At 51.0% G+C, this 15,856-nt stretch overlaps 1 protein-coding gene across 8 annotated transcripts in view; it reads right to left on the minus strand.

Annotated features, from left to right (window-relative positions):
* Positions 1–15,856, minus strand: part of tns1b (tensin 1b) — a 1,628,779-nt gene that overhangs the window by 780,648 nt on the left and 832,275 nt on the right. The window contains exon 1 of one of the 8 annotated variants that reach the window (XM_072468600.1): positions 6,475–6,554. The exons of 6 other annotated variants lie outside the window; for them this stretch is intronic. The gene's annotated coding sequence lies outside the window, so the exon portion shown is untranslated. Of the gene's footprint in view, positions 1–6,381; positions 6,439–6,474; positions 6,555–15,856 lie in introns of those variants that run through there. One more of the 8 variants, XM_072468606.1, reaches the window with a different exon arrangement.

A 15,856-nucleotide genomic window follows, 5' to 3' on the forward strand; every position in this document is an offset into this window, starting at 1 on the left:
TACAGCACGGGATTAGATACAGAGTAAAGCTCCCCCCACACTGTCCCCATCAAACACTCCCAGGACAGGTACAGCACGGGGTTAGATACAGAGTAAAGCTCCCCCCACACTGTCCCCATCAAACACTCCCAGAACAGGCACAGCACGGGGTTAGATACAGAGTAAAGCTCCCTCCACACTGTCCCCATCAAACACTCCCAGGTCAGGTACAGCACAGGGTGAGATACAGAATAAAGCTCCCTCTACACTGTCCCCATCAAACACTCCCAGGACAGGTACAGCACGGGGTTAGATACAGAGTGAAGCTCCCTCCACACTGTCCCCATCAAACAGTCCCAGGACAGGTACAGCACGGGGTTAGATACAGAGTAAAGCTCCCTCTACACTGTCCCCATCAAACACTCCCAGGACAGGCACAGCACGGGGTTAGATACAGAGGAAAACTCCCTCTACACTGTCCCCACCAAACACTCCCAGGACAGGTACAGCACAGGGTTAAATACAGCGTAAAGCTCCCTCTACACTGTCCCCATCAAACACTCCCAGGACAGGTACAGCACAGGGTTAAATACAGAGTAAAGCTCCCTCCACACTGTCCCCATCAAACACTCGCAGGACAGGTACAGCACAGGGTTAAGTACAGAGTAAAGCTCCCTCTACACTGTCCCCATCAAACACTCCCAGGACAGGTACAGCACAGGGTTAGATACAGAGTAAAGCTCCCTCTACACTGTCCCCGTCAAACACTCCCAGGACAGGCACAGCACGGGGTTAGATACAGAGTGAAGCTCCCTCCACACTGTCCCCATCAAACAGTCCCAGGACAGGTACAGCACGGTGTTAGATACAGAGTAAATCTCCCACTACATTGTCCCCATCAAACACTCCCAGGACAGGTACAGCACGAGGTTAGATACAGAGTAAAGGTCCCTCTACACTGTCCCCATCAAACACTCCCAGGACAGGTACAGCACGAGGTTAGATACAGAGTAAAGGTCCCTCTACACTGTCCCCATCAAACAGTCCCAGGACAGGTACAGCACGGTGTTAGATACAGAGTAAAGCTCCCACTACATTGTCCCCATCAAACACTCCCAGGACAGGTACAGCACGAGGTTAGATACAGAGTAAAGGTCCCTCTACACTGTCCCCATCAAACACTCCCAGGAAAGGTACAGCACAGGGTTAGATACAGAGTAAAGCTCCCTCTGCACTGTCCCCATCAAACACTCGCAGGACAGGTAAAGCACGGGGTTAGAAACAGAGTAAAGCTCCCTCTACACTGTCCCCATCAAACACTCCCAGGACAGGTACAGCACGGGGTTAGATACAGAGTAAAGCACACTCGACACTGTCCCCATCAAACACTCCCAGGGCAGGTACAGCACGGGGTTAGAAACAGAGTAAAGCTCCCTCTACACTGTACCCATCAAACACTCCCAGGACAGGTACAGCACGGGGTTAGATACAGAGTAAAGCACACTCGACACTGTCCCCATCAAACTCTCCCAGGACAGGTACAGCACGGGGTTAGAAACAGAGTAAAGCTCCCACTACACTGTCCCCATCAAACACTCGCAGGACAGGTACAGGACACGGTTAGATACAGAGTAAAGCACACTCGACACTGACCCCATCAAACACTCCCAGGACAGGTACAGCACGGGGTTAGAAACAGAGTAAAGCTCCCTCTACACTGTCCCCATCAAACACACCCAGGACAGGTTCAACATGGGGTGAGATACAGAGAAAAGCTTCCTCTATACTGTCCCCATCAAACACTCCCAGGACATGTATAGCACGGGGTTAGATACCGAGTAAAGCTCCCCCTACACTGTCCCCATCAAACACTCCCAGGACAGGTACAGCACGGGGTTAGATACAGAGTAAAGCTCCCTCCACACTGTCCTCATCAAACACTCCCAGGACAGGTACAGCACGGGGTTAGATACAGAGTCAAGCTCCCTCCACACTGTCCCAATCCAACGTGCCAGGACAAGTACAGCACGGGGTTAGATACAGAGTGAAGCTCCCTCTACACTGTCCCCATCAAACACTCCCAGGACAGGTACAGCACGGGGTTAGATACAGAGTAAAGCTCCCTCTACACTGTCCCCATCAAACACCCACAGGACAGGTACAGCACTGGGTGAGATACAGAGTAAAATTTCCTGTAGACTGTCCCCATCAAACACTCCCAGGTCAGGTACAGCACGGGATTAGATACAGAGTAAACCTCCCTCTACACTGTCCCCATCAAACACTCCCAGGACAGGTACAGCACGGGGTTAGATACAGAGTAAAGCTCCCTCTACACTCTCCCCATCAAACACTCCCAGGACAGGTACAGCAAGGGCTTAAATACAGAGTAAACTCCCTCTACACTGTCCCCATCAAACACTCCCAGGACAGGTACAGCACGGGGTTGGATACAGAGTAACGTTCCCTCTACACTGTCCCCATCAAACACTCCCAGGACAGGTACAGCACGGGGTTAGACACAGAGTAAAGCTCCCTCTACACTGTCCCCATCAAACACTCCCAAGACAGGTACAGCATGGGGTTAGATACAGAGTACAAAGAACAAACAAAGAACAAAGAAATGTACAGCACAGGAACAGGCCCTTCGGCCCTCCAAGCCCGTGCCGACCATACTGCCCGACTAAACTACAATCTTCTACACTTCCTGGGTCCGTATCCTTCTATTCCCATCCTATTCATATATTTGTCAAGATGCCCCTTAAATGTCCCTATCGTCCCTGCTTCCACTACCTCCTCCGGTAGTGAGTTCCAGGCACCCACTACCCTCTGCGTAAAAAACTTGCCTCGTACATCTACTCTAAACTTTGCCCCTCTCACCTTAAACCTATGCCCCCTAGTAATTGACCCCTCTACCCTGGGGAAAAGCCTCTGACTATCCACTCTGTCTATGCCCCTCATAATTTTGTATACCTCTATCAGGTCTCCCCTCAACTCCTTCGTTCCAGTGAGAACAAACCGAGTTTATTCAATCGCTCCTCATAGCTTATGCCCTCCATACCAGGCAACATTCTGGTAAATCTCTTCTGCACCCTCTCTAAAGCCTCCACATCCTTCTGGTAGTGTGGCGACCAGAATTGAACACTATACTCCAAGTGTGGCCTAACTAAGGTTCTATACAGCTGCAACATGACTTGCCAATTCTTATACTCAATGCCCCGGCCAATGAAGGCAAGCATGCCGTATGCCTTCTTGACTACCTTCTCCACCTGTGTTGCCCCTTTCAATGACCTGTGGACCTGTACTCCTAGATCTCTTTGACTTTCAATACTCTTGAGGGTTCTACCATTCACTGTATATTCCCTACCTGCATTATCCCTTCCAAAATGCATTACCTCACTTTTGTCCGGATTAAACTCCATCTGCCATCTCTCCGCCCAAGTCTCCAGACAATCTAAATCCTGCTGTATCCTCAGACAGTCCTCATCGCTATCCGCAATTCCACCAACCTTTGTGTCGTCTGCAAACTTACTAATCAGACCAGTTACATTTTCCTCCAAATCATTTATATATACTACAAAGAGCAAAGGTCCCAGCACTGATCCCTGTGGAACACCACTGGTCACAGCCCTCCAATTAGAAAAGCATCCCTCCATTGCTACCCTCTGCCGTCTATGGCCTAGCCAGTTCTGTATCCACCTTGCCAGTTCACCCCTGATCCCGTGTGACTTCACCTTTTGTACTCGTCTACCATGAGGGACCTTGTCAAAGGCCTTACTGAAGTCCATATAGACAACATCTACTGCCCTACCTGCATCAATCATCTTAGTGACCTCCTCGAAAAACTCTATCAAGTTAGTGAGACACGACCTCCCCTTCACAAAACCGTGCTGCCTCTCACTAATACGTCCATTTGCTTCCAAATGGGAGTAGATCCTGTCTCGAAGAATTCTCTCCAGTAATTTCCCTACCACTGAAGTAAGGCTCACCGGCCTGTAGTTCCCGGGATTATCCTTGCTACCTTTCTTAAACAGAGGAACAACATTGGCTATTCTCCAGTCCTCCGGGACATCCCCTGAAGACAGGGAGGATCCAAAGATTTCTGTCAAATCTCCCTCTACACTGTCCCCATCAAACACTCCCAGGACAGGTACAGCACAGGGTTAGATACAGAGTAAAGCTCCCTCTACACTGTCCCCATCAAACACTCCCAAGACAGGTACAGCACGGGGTTAGATACAGAGTAAAGCTCCCTCTACACTGTCCCCATCAAACACTCCCAGGACAGGTACAGCACGGGTTAGATACAGAGTAAAGCCCCCTCTACACTGTCCCCATCAAACACTCCCAGGACGGGTACAGCACAGGGTTAGATACAGAGTAAAGCTCCCTCTACACTGTCCCCATCAAACACTCCCAGGACAGGTACAGCACCGGGTTAGATACAGAGTAAAGCTCGCTCTGCACTGTCCCCATCAAACACTCCCAGGACAGGTACAGCACGGGGTTAGATACAGAGTAAAGCTCCCTCTACACTCTCCCCATCAAACACTCCGAGGACAGGTACAGCACGGGGTTAGATACAGAGTAAAGTTCCCTCTACACTGTCCCCATCAAACACTCCCAGGACAGGTACAGCACGGGGTTAGATACAGAGTAAAGCTCCCTCTACACTGTCCCCATCAAACACTCCCAGGACAGGTACAGCATGGGGTTAGATACAGAGTAAAGCTCCCTCTACACTGTCCCCATCAAACACTCCCAGGACGGGTACAGCACAGGGTTAGATACAGAGTAAAGCTCCCTCTACACTGTCCCCATCAAACACTCCCGGGACAGGTACAGCACCGGGTTAGATACAGAGTAAAGCTCGCTCTGCACTGTCCCCATCAAACACTCCCAGGACAGGTACAGCACGGGTTAGATACAGGGTAAAGCTCCCTCTACACTGTCCCCATCAAACACTCCCAGGACAGGGACAGCACGGGGTTAGATACAGAGTAAAACTCCCTCCACACTGTCCCCATCAAACACTCCCAGGACAGGTACAGCACAGGGTTATATACAGAGTAAAGCTCCCTCTACACTGTCCCCATCAAACACTCCCGGGACAGGTACAGCACCGGGTTAGATACAGAGTAAAGCTCGCTCTGCACTGTCCCCATCAAACACTCCCGGGACAGGTACAGCACCGGGTTAGATACAGAGTAAAGCTCGCTCTGCACTGTCCCCATCAAACACTCCCAGGACAGGTACAGCACGGGGTTAGATACAGGGTAAAGCTCCCTCTACACTGTCCCCATCAAACACCCCCAGGACAGGTACAGCACGGGGTTAGATACAGAGTAAAGCTCCCTCTACACTGTCCCCATCAAACACTCCCAGGACAGGTACAGCACAGGGTTAGATACAGAGTAAAGCTCCCTCTACACTGTCCCCATCAAACACTCCCTGGACAGGTACAGCACGGGGTTAGATACAGAGTAAAGCTCCCTCTACACTGTCCCCATCAAACACTCCCAGGACAGGTACAGCACGGGGTTAAATACAGAGTAAAGCTGCCTCCACACTGTCTCTGCCGCCCAGTGTCTGGAATCTGGCGCATGCTGCGAAGTGATCTTTTCCCTTTTTGAACCCTTTTTCTCTCTGATTGGAGCTATTGAATTCAGACTTTGTGCTTTTCCCCGCACACTCCCATTCTGTCAGGTCTTTGTTGGTGCCAGAGGGGGGAGACAGCCCTGCCTTTCGCCTCATCGACAACTGATTCTCAGTTTGTGACCCAGCTGTTTGACCTAACTGTGTGATATTCGGGTGCTGCACCATGGTTCTTCTGGGGGCATTCGGGCAGCTTCCTGAGTGACAACCTGCTGAATGACAGTGGAATTCCACAAATGGCCACAATTACCTGAGTGGACAGGTGGGGGAACCATCTCCTGGGTCTCTTCCAATGCCCTTCATCCGGGGGGTGGTTGGGTAAGTTGTTATATAGTGGGGCACAGAGAGAATGGAAGCACAAGTACAGGGAAAATAGCAGCAGAAAGGGGGCTAGTAATCCTCTTGATCCAAGTTCCACTTTAATGACCTTGATTCCCTCAGTGTCCAATTAATCCTATCCTGTAGCTCCACCAGGAAGCTACAGTGTCCGTCACTGGTCCAGTCCCAATCCTGTGCCCATGAGCTGTGGACGCTGGGACTGCCCCACAGTCTCCAAAGCTGACAAGCAATGAAGGGCAGGTTGCTGGGGCCAGGACGCACCGCTGCAATCCACCCTGCGAAAGAGCACGATGAATAAAACCATCCCCCAAATCCAATCCCGAACCGCGACAATCACTTGAGAAACTGCACACGCAGACTGACAGAACAGAAAGGCTGCGGACAGACAGCCCCCAACTTTTACCTCACCTGCACCAACTAAAGCTGAAAGATCACCTATATGCTGAGAACAGAGCTTACTTCAGCCATGGTGTCCGCTCGCAGCAGCAGCTTCAACCCTACCTTGATCCCAGCCACTGGTTAAAAGGGTTCTCAGTCTGTGCAGTGAGAGCTTCCCTCGCTCCTGAATTGTCTCTGCCGTGATGCAGCCTCTCACACCAGGATTACTGGAAGAGAGCTGCATACTGGCACCCGGAGAGAGATTTTACAACAAAACACTATATATGGGTATGAATAAAGCAACGGAGAGAGGGCAAGGGAGAGGCTGGGAGATCGTTCAGAGATGGAAACAGAAAGCGAGACAAACAAACAAAAACAGAGATAAAATCCAGGAGAAACAGAGTAAAGTACAGCTGGAAAGAGAGACAGAGTCGGAGAGGCAGAAAGAACAGCAGAAAAGGAGGAAAATGCAGAGTTGAAACAGTAATTGTCCAGCCAGGGTGCAGGGACTGAAGGTCAAGTCACCAGAGAAAGGGAGGGAGCTACAGAGAACCCATACCCCAGTGAGAGTCAATGTGTGTGGAACTGTATCCCAGTGAGAGTCAGTCTGTGTGGAACTGTACCCCAGTGAGAGTCAGTGTGTGTGGAACTGTACCCCAGTGAGAGTCAGTGTGTGTGGGACTGTATCCCAGTGAGAGTCAGTCTGTGTGGAACTGTATCCCAGTGAGAGTCAGTGTGTGTGGAACTGTATCCCAGTGAGAGTCAGTGTGTGTGGAACTGTATCCCAGTGAGAGTCAGTGTGTGTGGGACACGTACCACAGTGAGAGTCAGTGTGTGTGGAACTGTATCCCAGTGGGTGTCAGTGTGTGTGGAACTGTATCCCAGTGAGAGTCAGCGTGTGTGGAACTGTATCCCAGTGAGAGTCAGTGTGTGTGGAACTGTATCCCAGTGAGAGTCAGTGTGTGTGGAACTGTATCCCAGTGAGAGTCAGTTTGTGTGGAGCTGTATCCAAGTGAGAGTCAGTGTGTGGAATCTGTACCCAGTAAGTGTCAGTGTGTGTGGAACTGTATCCCAGTGAGAGTCAGTGTGTGTGGAACTGTATCCCAGTGAGAGTCAGTGTGTGTGGAAATGTATCCCAGTGAGAGTCATTGTGTGTGGAACTGTACCCCAGTGAGAGTCAGTGTGTGTGTAACTGTATCCCAGTGAGAGTCAGTGTGTGTAACTGTATCCCAGTGAGAGTCAGTGTGTGTGGAACTGTATCCCAGTGAGAGTCAGTCTGTGTGGAACTGTACCCCAGTGAGAGTCAGTGTGTGTGGAACTGTACCCCAGTGAGAGTCAGTGTGTGTGGAACTGTACCCCAGTGAGAGTCAGTGTGTGTGGGACTGTATCCCAGTGAGAGTCAGTCTGTGTGGAACTGTATCCCAGTGAGAGTCAGTGTGTGTGGAACTGTACCCCAGTGAGAGTCAGTGTGTGTGGGACTGTATCCCAGTGAGAGTCAGTCTGTGTGGAACTGTATCCCAGTGAGAGTCAGTGTGTGTGGAACTGTATCCCAGTGAGAGTCAGTGTGTGTGGAACTGTATCTCAGTGAGAGTCAGTGTGTGTGGAACTGTATCCCAGTGAGAGTCAGTGTGTGTGGGACACGTACCACAGTGAGAGTCAGTGTGTGTGGAACTGTATCCCAGTGGGTGTCAGTGTGTGTGGAACTGTATCCCAGTGAGAGTCAGCGTGTGTGGAACTGTATCCCAGTGAGAGTCAGTGTGTGTGGAACTGTATCCCAGTGAGAGTCAGTGTGTGTGGAACTGTATCCCAGTGAGAGTCAGTTTGTGTGGAGCTGTATCCAAGTGAGAGTCAGTGTGTGGAATCTGTACCCAGTAAGTGTCAGTGTGTGTGGAACTGTATCCCAGTGAGAGTCAGTGTGTGTGGAACTGTATCCCAGTGAGAGTCAGTGTGTGTGGAAATGTATCCCAGTGAGAGTCATTGTGTGTGGAACTGTACCCCAGTGAGAGTCAGTGTGTGTGTAACTGTATCCCAGTGAGAGTCAGTGTGTGTAACTGTATCCCAGTGAGAGTCAGTGTGTGTGGAACTGTATCCCAGTGAGAGTCAGTCTGTGTGGAACTGTACCCCAGTGAGAGTCAGTGTGTGTGGAACTGTACCCCAGTGAGAGTCAGTGTGTGTGGGACTGTATCCCAGTGAGAGTCAGTCTGTCTGGAACTGTATCCCAGTGAGAGTCAGTGTGTGTGGAACTGTATCCCAGTGAGAGTCAGTGTGTGTGGAACTGTATCTCAGTGAGAGTCAGTGTGTGTGGAACTGTACCCCAGTGAGAGTCAGTGTGTGTGGAACTGTACCCCAGTGAGAGTCAGTGTGTGTGGGACTGTATCCCAGTGAGAGTCAGTGTGTGTGGAACTGTATCCCAGTGAGAGTCAGTGTGTGTGGAACTGTATCTCAGTGAGAGTCAGTGTGTGTGGAACTGTATCCCAGTGAGAGTCAGTGTGTGTGGGACACGTACCACAGTGAGAGTCAGTGTGTGTGGAACTGTATCCCAGTGGGTGTCAGTGTGTGTGGAACTGTATCCCAGTGAGAGTCAGCGTGTGTGGAACTGTATCCCAGTGAGAGTCAGTGTGTGTGGAACTGTATCCCAGTGAGAGTCAGTGTGTGTGGAACTGTATCCCAGTGAGAGTCAGTTTGTGTGGAGCTGTATCCAAGTGAGAGTCAGTGTGTGGAATCTGTACCCAGTAAATGTCAGTGTGTGTGGAACTGTATCCCAGTGAGAGTCAGTGTGTGTGGGACTGTATCCCAATGAGAGTCAGTGTGTGTGGAACTGTATCCCAGTGTGAGTCAGTGTGTGTGGAACTGTATCCCAGTGAGAGTCAGTGTGTGTGGAACTGTATCCCAGAGAGAGTCAGTGTGTGTGGAACTGTATCCCAGTGAGAGTCAGTGTGTGTGGAACTGTATCCCAGTGAGAGTCAGTGTGTGTGGAACTGTATCCCAGTGAGAGTCAGTGTGTGTGGAACTGTATCTCAGTGAGAGGTCCCTTGAGTGGGCCTTCAGTGGTGTTAATAGTGCAGCCTTTTCCACTTTCTTTCAACTGGAGCTTAACCAGTGATTTTGAAAGAGTTTACTGTAACGTTCCTGCTTTGAGTACCCTCTCTCTCTCTCTTTTAATAAAATAAGTTGTCCCATATCATTTTTCAACAGCCTCCTAATTTGTCCCATTACCTTCAGTGATTTGTGTACCCCCCCCTCCCACCCCCAGTCTCACTTTAACATTATAGAATTTACAGTGCAGAAGGAGGCCATTCGGCCCATCGAGTCTGCACCTGCCCTTGGAAAGAGTACCCTACTCAAGCCCACACCTCCACCCTATCCCTGTAACCCAGTAAACCCACCAAACCTTTTTAGACAGTAAGGGCAATTTAGCACGGCCAATCCACCTAACCTGCACGTCTTTGGACTGTGAGAGGAAACCGGAGCACCCGGAGGAAACCCACGCGGACACGGGGAGAATTTGCAGACTCCCCACAGACAGTGACCCAAGCCGGGAATCGAAACTGGGAACCTGGAGCTGTGAGGCCACAGTGCTTGCCAATGTGCTACCGTGCAGTCCTACTAAATTCTACCATTTAGTTTTCTATGTCCAGTCTGATAGAGGTCTACAAAATTATCAGGGGCATAGACAGAGTGGATAGTCAGAGGCTTTTCCCCGGGGTAGAGGTGTCAATTACTAGGGGGCATAGGTTTAAGGTGCGAGGGGCAAGGTTTAGAGGAGATGTACGAGGCAAGTTTTTTACACAGAGGGTAGTGGGTGCCTGGAACTCGCTGCCGGAGGAGGTGGTGGAAGCAGGGACGATAGGGACATTTAAGGGGCATCTTGACAAATACATGAATAGGATGGGAATAGAGGGATACGGACTCAGGAAGTGTAGAAGATTTTAGTTTAGTCGGGCAGCATGGTCGGCACGGGCTTGGAGGGCCGAAGGGCCTGTTCCTGTGCTGTACATTTCTTTGTTCCTTGCAACCCCGACCTTCCGGTTCACAGACAGATAAACGAGTTACTGAACCACGAGAGCTCCATGGCAGCCACTGAACCAGGAGGTCCCCCACTCTGGCCCCTGAATTAACATTCAGTCGGATAAGCATGTCCGGTAAGTGTGTGAAGTCTGGAAACCCACTCAGTCTGTTGGACTAGCCACCTGAGTGACTGATATAGTGGTGCTTTCAGCCAAGGCTCGCGTTGTCACATTGTTAACTATCCTGGGAATCCTGGTCTCCTTTGCTAGTGCCAAGGACTGGGGCAAGTGTGAAAGTGTGTGCAGAAGCAGGGTTTCCGATCACAGCCCTTGCTCTGTTTATTTACGTTTCTTTTCACTTTAATTAAATCTCAATCGCAGCACTTTCCTGCCTCAAGAATTCCTCACATTCCTTGGGCCGCAATCATCTTGAAACAGGAATACAGGAGTTTCCTCCGCATTCTGCTCCAGAATCAGACTGTTTAAAAAGCCATCAGCACACCTCGACTATCACAGTGCACTGCAGAAGGTAGTGGAGGTATTGGGGCAAGAAATCAGCATAGAGGGGGCAGGCGCGAAACACATGGAAGCTTGTTTACCTCTTCAAACAATTTCTGATTCCAAACTTTTCAGAGCTGGAGCCTTTCCCTTACCCGCATGTCTTCAGCTATTGCAGATGAAGTGATTCCTATAATTAGCCATTAACTCCATTCCCCTATTCCATGGGTTAGGAAATAGAGTTGTTATGGACAATTTATATTTACTTGTTTGTGAGTTAGAAATAAAGTAAGGTGAGGGATGTTGGGGGATGTTTTTGTAGGGGGGGTTCTTGAGAGGGGGGGAAGGGGTTCGATGTTAACAATGGACAGGGGCGGGGCAGGCTTATGGGGCAGGGCCCGGTGGTATGGTGATGGTGGATAAGAAAGGTGGGGGGGTGATAGACCCCCAGTAAGGATAATCACGTGGAACGTGGGAGGGCTAGGAGGTCCGGTCAAGAGGTCAAGGGTGCTTGCACATCTTAAAAGTTTGAAAGCCGATGTAGCAATGCTGCAGGAGACTCACTTGAGGGTGAAGGACCAGGTGAGACTTAAAAAGGGCTGGGCTAGCCAAGTGTTTCACTCCGGATTTGATGGAAGGGCTCGAGGGGTAGCGGTGCTGGTCAGCAAAAGGGTACGCTTCCGGATGGAGAAGGTGGTGGCAGATCAGGGGGGTAGATATGTGATTGTGACAGGGGCGCTGGAGGGGAGATTAGTGGCGCTGTTAAGTGTATACGGTCCCAATTGGGACGATGTGGGATTCGCGAGGAAGGTGTTTGGGGCTATTCCCGACTTGGACACACATGAGCTGATTGTGGGGGGGGGACTGGAACCTGGTGCAGGAGCCAAGGTTGGACAGATCACGGCCGCGCTCGCTGGTCCCATCAGGGGGGGCGAAGGCGCTGGCTGGGCTAATGGTGGAAATGGGAGGGGTGGACCCTTGGAGGTTCCTGCACCCAAGGGAACGGGAGTATTTGTTTTTCTCAGCGGTCCATAAGGTATACTCGCGGATCGACATTTTTGTGGTGGGGAAGGCTTTGCTGGCTGGAGTTCAGGAGTCGGAATACTCTGCAATTGCAGTGTCAGATCACGCTCCACATTGGGTGGATATGGTGCTGGAGAAGGGGGCAGCGCAGAGACCGGGGTGGAAACTGGATGTGGGGCTTTTGGGGAACCAAGTGTTCTGTGAGAAAATTGAAAAGGTAATTAAGGAATATGTAGGTTTCAATTGTACGGGGGAGGTGTCGAAGGCAGCCGTCTGGGAGGCTCTAAAGGCGGTGGTGAGGGGTGAGGTAATTTTGTTTAAGGCCAGGGTGGATAAGGAGGAGAGGTTGGAGCGGCAGAGGGTAATAGATGAGATGTTGGAGGTAGATAGGAGGTATGCAGAGGATGGGGACCCGGCGAAGCTGGAAAAGAGGCAGGAACTACAGGCGAGCTTCGACCGACTGTCCACCAGGAAGGCGGTGCGCCAACTGAGACGAGCAAGGGGTGCAGTTTATGAACATGGAGATAAGGCGGGGCTGTTAGCAGGTCAGCTCCGGAGGGAGGCAGGGGCAAGGGAAATGCTTCAGGTGAAGGATAGGGCAGGGAAGTTGGTGGTGGCTCCAGTGCTGATTAACAAGGTTTTTGAGGAGTTTTATGAGAGGTTGTACAAATCAGAGCCACCCGGGGGAGACCGCGAGATGCAGGAATTTCTAGATGGGTTGGAGTACCCGAGGCTAGGGGAGGGGGACAGGGCTACATTAGAAGGAGCAATAGTGGAGCAGGAGATAAAGGATGCGATTGGGAGGATGCAGTTGGGGAAGGTGGCAGGGCCGGATGGGTTTCCGGGGGAATATTATAAAATATTTAAGGATAGGTTGGCACCCCTGATGGTGGGGATGTTTGAGGAGGCGATAGGGAAAGGGGTGTTGCCGCCAACCTTGGGGCAGGCATCGATTTCCCTGTTACTAAAAAAAGATAAGGATCCGACGGAGCGTGGGTCGTATCGGCCCATATCACTTCTGAATGTGGATGTAAAAGTGTTGGCGAAGGTACTGGCGGGTAGGCTGGAGGAGTGCCTTCCGAAGGTAATAGGGGAGGATCAGACGGGGTTCGTGAAAGGGAGGCATCTGTTTTCGAACATTAGGAGGGTTTTGAACGTTGTTATGGCACCGGCGGAAAGAAAGGAAACAGAGGTAGTTGTGGCATTGGACGCCGAGAAGGCGTTTGATCGGGTAGAATGGGGGTACCTGATGGCAGTGCTGGAGCGGTTTGGGATTGGACCAAGGTTTGTGAACTGGGTAAAGCTATTATATAAGGAACCGAAGGCGAGTGTCCGCACAAATAATATCAGTTCGAGATACTTTTCTCTCCACCGTGGGACGAGACAGGGATGTCCTCTGTCCCCCCTGCTGTTTGCACTTGTGATTGAGCCGTTGGCCATCGCATTGAGAAGTTCGGGAGCATGGAAAGGAATAGTGCGGGGGGGGATAGAGCATAGGGTGTCCTTGTATGTCGACGACTTGCTGCTGTATGTGTCGGAGCCGAGTGCGTCGGTAGGAGGAATATTGGAGCTACCGCGGGTATTTGGGTCTTTCTCGGGGTACAAGTTGAACCTGGACAAGAGTGAGTATTTTGTGGTGTCTCGGCTGGGGGTGGGGGCAGGTGTGGGGGGGCTGCCATTCCGTAGAGCAGGGACTCATTTTAGGTATCTGGGGGTGCAGGTTGCCCGGGAGTGGGGGAGGCTTCGCAGGTACAACATCACTAGTTTGGTGGGGAGAGTGAAAGGCGATCTGGCAAGGTGGGGCGGCCTTCCTCTGTCACTGGCGGGTCGGGTACAGGCGGTTAAAATGAATGTGTTGCCGCGATTCCTGGTTATTTTTCAATGCCTACCGATTTTCCTGCCAAAGTCTTTTTTCAGGGAGATTGAGGGAAGGATTACCTCATTCATATGGGGAGGGAAGGTGGCCAGAGTGAGAAAGGTGCTGCTACAGAGGGGAAGGCAGGCAGGGGGTTTGGGTCTCCCGAACCTGTTGTACTACTACTGGGCGGCGAACGTGGAGAAAGTGCGGAGCTGGGTCAGAGGGGTGGATTCTCAGTGGGTCAGAATGGAGGAGAGTTTGTGCAGGGGGTCGGGGCTGAAAGCACTAGCAACAGCGCCGCTCCCGATAGCTCCGGGGAAATATTCAGGGAGTCCGGTAATAATAGCTTCATTGAAAATCTGGAGGCAGTTTCGCCAACACTTCGGGTTGGGTTTAGGGTCAAGGGAAATGTCGATTCGGGGGAATCACAGATTTGAGCCAGGGAGGTGGGATGGAAGTTTTCGGAAATGGGAAGAGAAGGGGATTAAGACGTTAAAAGATTTGTTTCTTCGGGGTCGGTTTGCAGGATTGAGGGAGCTAGAAGCGAAGTATGGGCTAGAGCAGGGAGAAATGTTTAGGTACATGCAGGTTCGGGATTTTGCCAGGAAGGAGATACAGAGCTTCCCAGAGGAACCGGCCTCCACATTGCTGGAGGAGGTGCTGACAGCAAGGGGACTGGAGAAGGGGGCAGTGTCAGCGGTGTAAGGAGCTATTCTGGAAGAGGATAAGGCACCACTGGAAGGGATCAAAGCAAAGTGGGAGGAAGAGCTGGGAGAGGTTATAGAGGAGGGGGTCTGGTGTGAGGTGCTCTGGAGAGTGAATGCTCCACCTCATGTGCGAGGTTGGGGCTGATACAGCTGAAGGTGGTATATAGAGCGCACCTCACGAGGGCGAGGATGAGCCGATTTTTTGAAGGAGTAGAGGATGTGTGTGAGCGTTGCGGGGAGGGGGGGGGGGGGGGCCGCGAATCACGTTCATATGTTTTGGTCCTGTCCAAAGCTAGGGGAGTACTGGAAGGAGGTGTTTAGGGTAGTTTCCAAGGTGGTGTGTGTGAAACTGGACCCGGGTCCCCAGGAGGCCATATTCGGCGTGTCGGACCAGCCAGGGTTGGAAACTGGAGCGGAGGCAGATACCATAGCCTTCGCCTCGTTGATCACCCGAAGGCGGATCCTGCTGGGATGGAGAGCAGCCTCTCCACCCTGTGCCCTGGCGTGGCGGGGGGACCTGTTGGAATACTTGACCCTTGAGAAGGTTAAGTTCGAACTGAGGGGAAGCTCGGAGGGGTTCTACAAGTCATGGGCGCTATTTATTATGCACTTTCAAGAACTGGATAACATCGAACATGAGTTGGGGGGGGGGGGGGGTGGGGTGGGGGGGGGGGGGGGTGTGGGGGGGAAGGGGGGCTGTGTAGATTAAGGGTGACTATGGGTAATCCCTGATTCCTTTGTGTCATTTGTTTATGTAAACATGCGGGCTGATGTTTGGGGTTGGTGGGCGGATGGGATCGTTGTTATTATGGGGATTGACATATCTTGCTGATTATTGTTTATTGTTGATGGGTGTAAATGTGGGAGAAAATGTGAAAAAGGAGGAGAATTTTTTAAAAATTAAAAAAGAAATAAAGTATGCTTAAGTGTATAGTTAATTTGTGTCCCTGTACGTGTGAGCTAATAAAGGGTTAAAACTTTAGCTTTGCTTCATGTTAAACAAAGGTGCCTGCCTGTCTATAGTTTTTAGTTTCACTTAAAACTATACCTGCCTTCTCATTCAGGGTTTGTGACGTAAAAGCAATTATAGATGAGAAAGAAACCTGAAGCTGCTGCTTAACAACCAGAGGCCCAGACTGAAAACTAGATGCAATGTTTTCAGTTGGGACCAGTTAACCCAAGAATCAAGACGTTGTTCGCAGAGGCTGCCAGTACAGACAGGACGATGGAGTAAGGGTCAAAAAGCGCCAGAAACTGAAGGTCAGTCAGAAACCAGGGAATGAGAAGAGAAGTCCCAGTACGACTGAAGTCAAAAGGACAAGAACCAGAACCTGAGGAAGGTACTGTCAGCCGAAGTTAAAGAAGACAGCAGAGTGAAAGGCTCTCAGTTAAAGGCAGATCTGGTAGGTGAC

This window comes from Scyliorhinus torazame, chromosome 2, assembly GCF_047496885.1.
Source record: "Scyliorhinus torazame isolate Kashiwa2021f chromosome 2, sScyTor2.1, whole genome shotgun sequence".
NCBI lineage: Eukaryota > Metazoa > Chordata > Chondrichthyes > Carcharhiniformes > Scyliorhinidae > Scyliorhinus > Scyliorhinus torazame.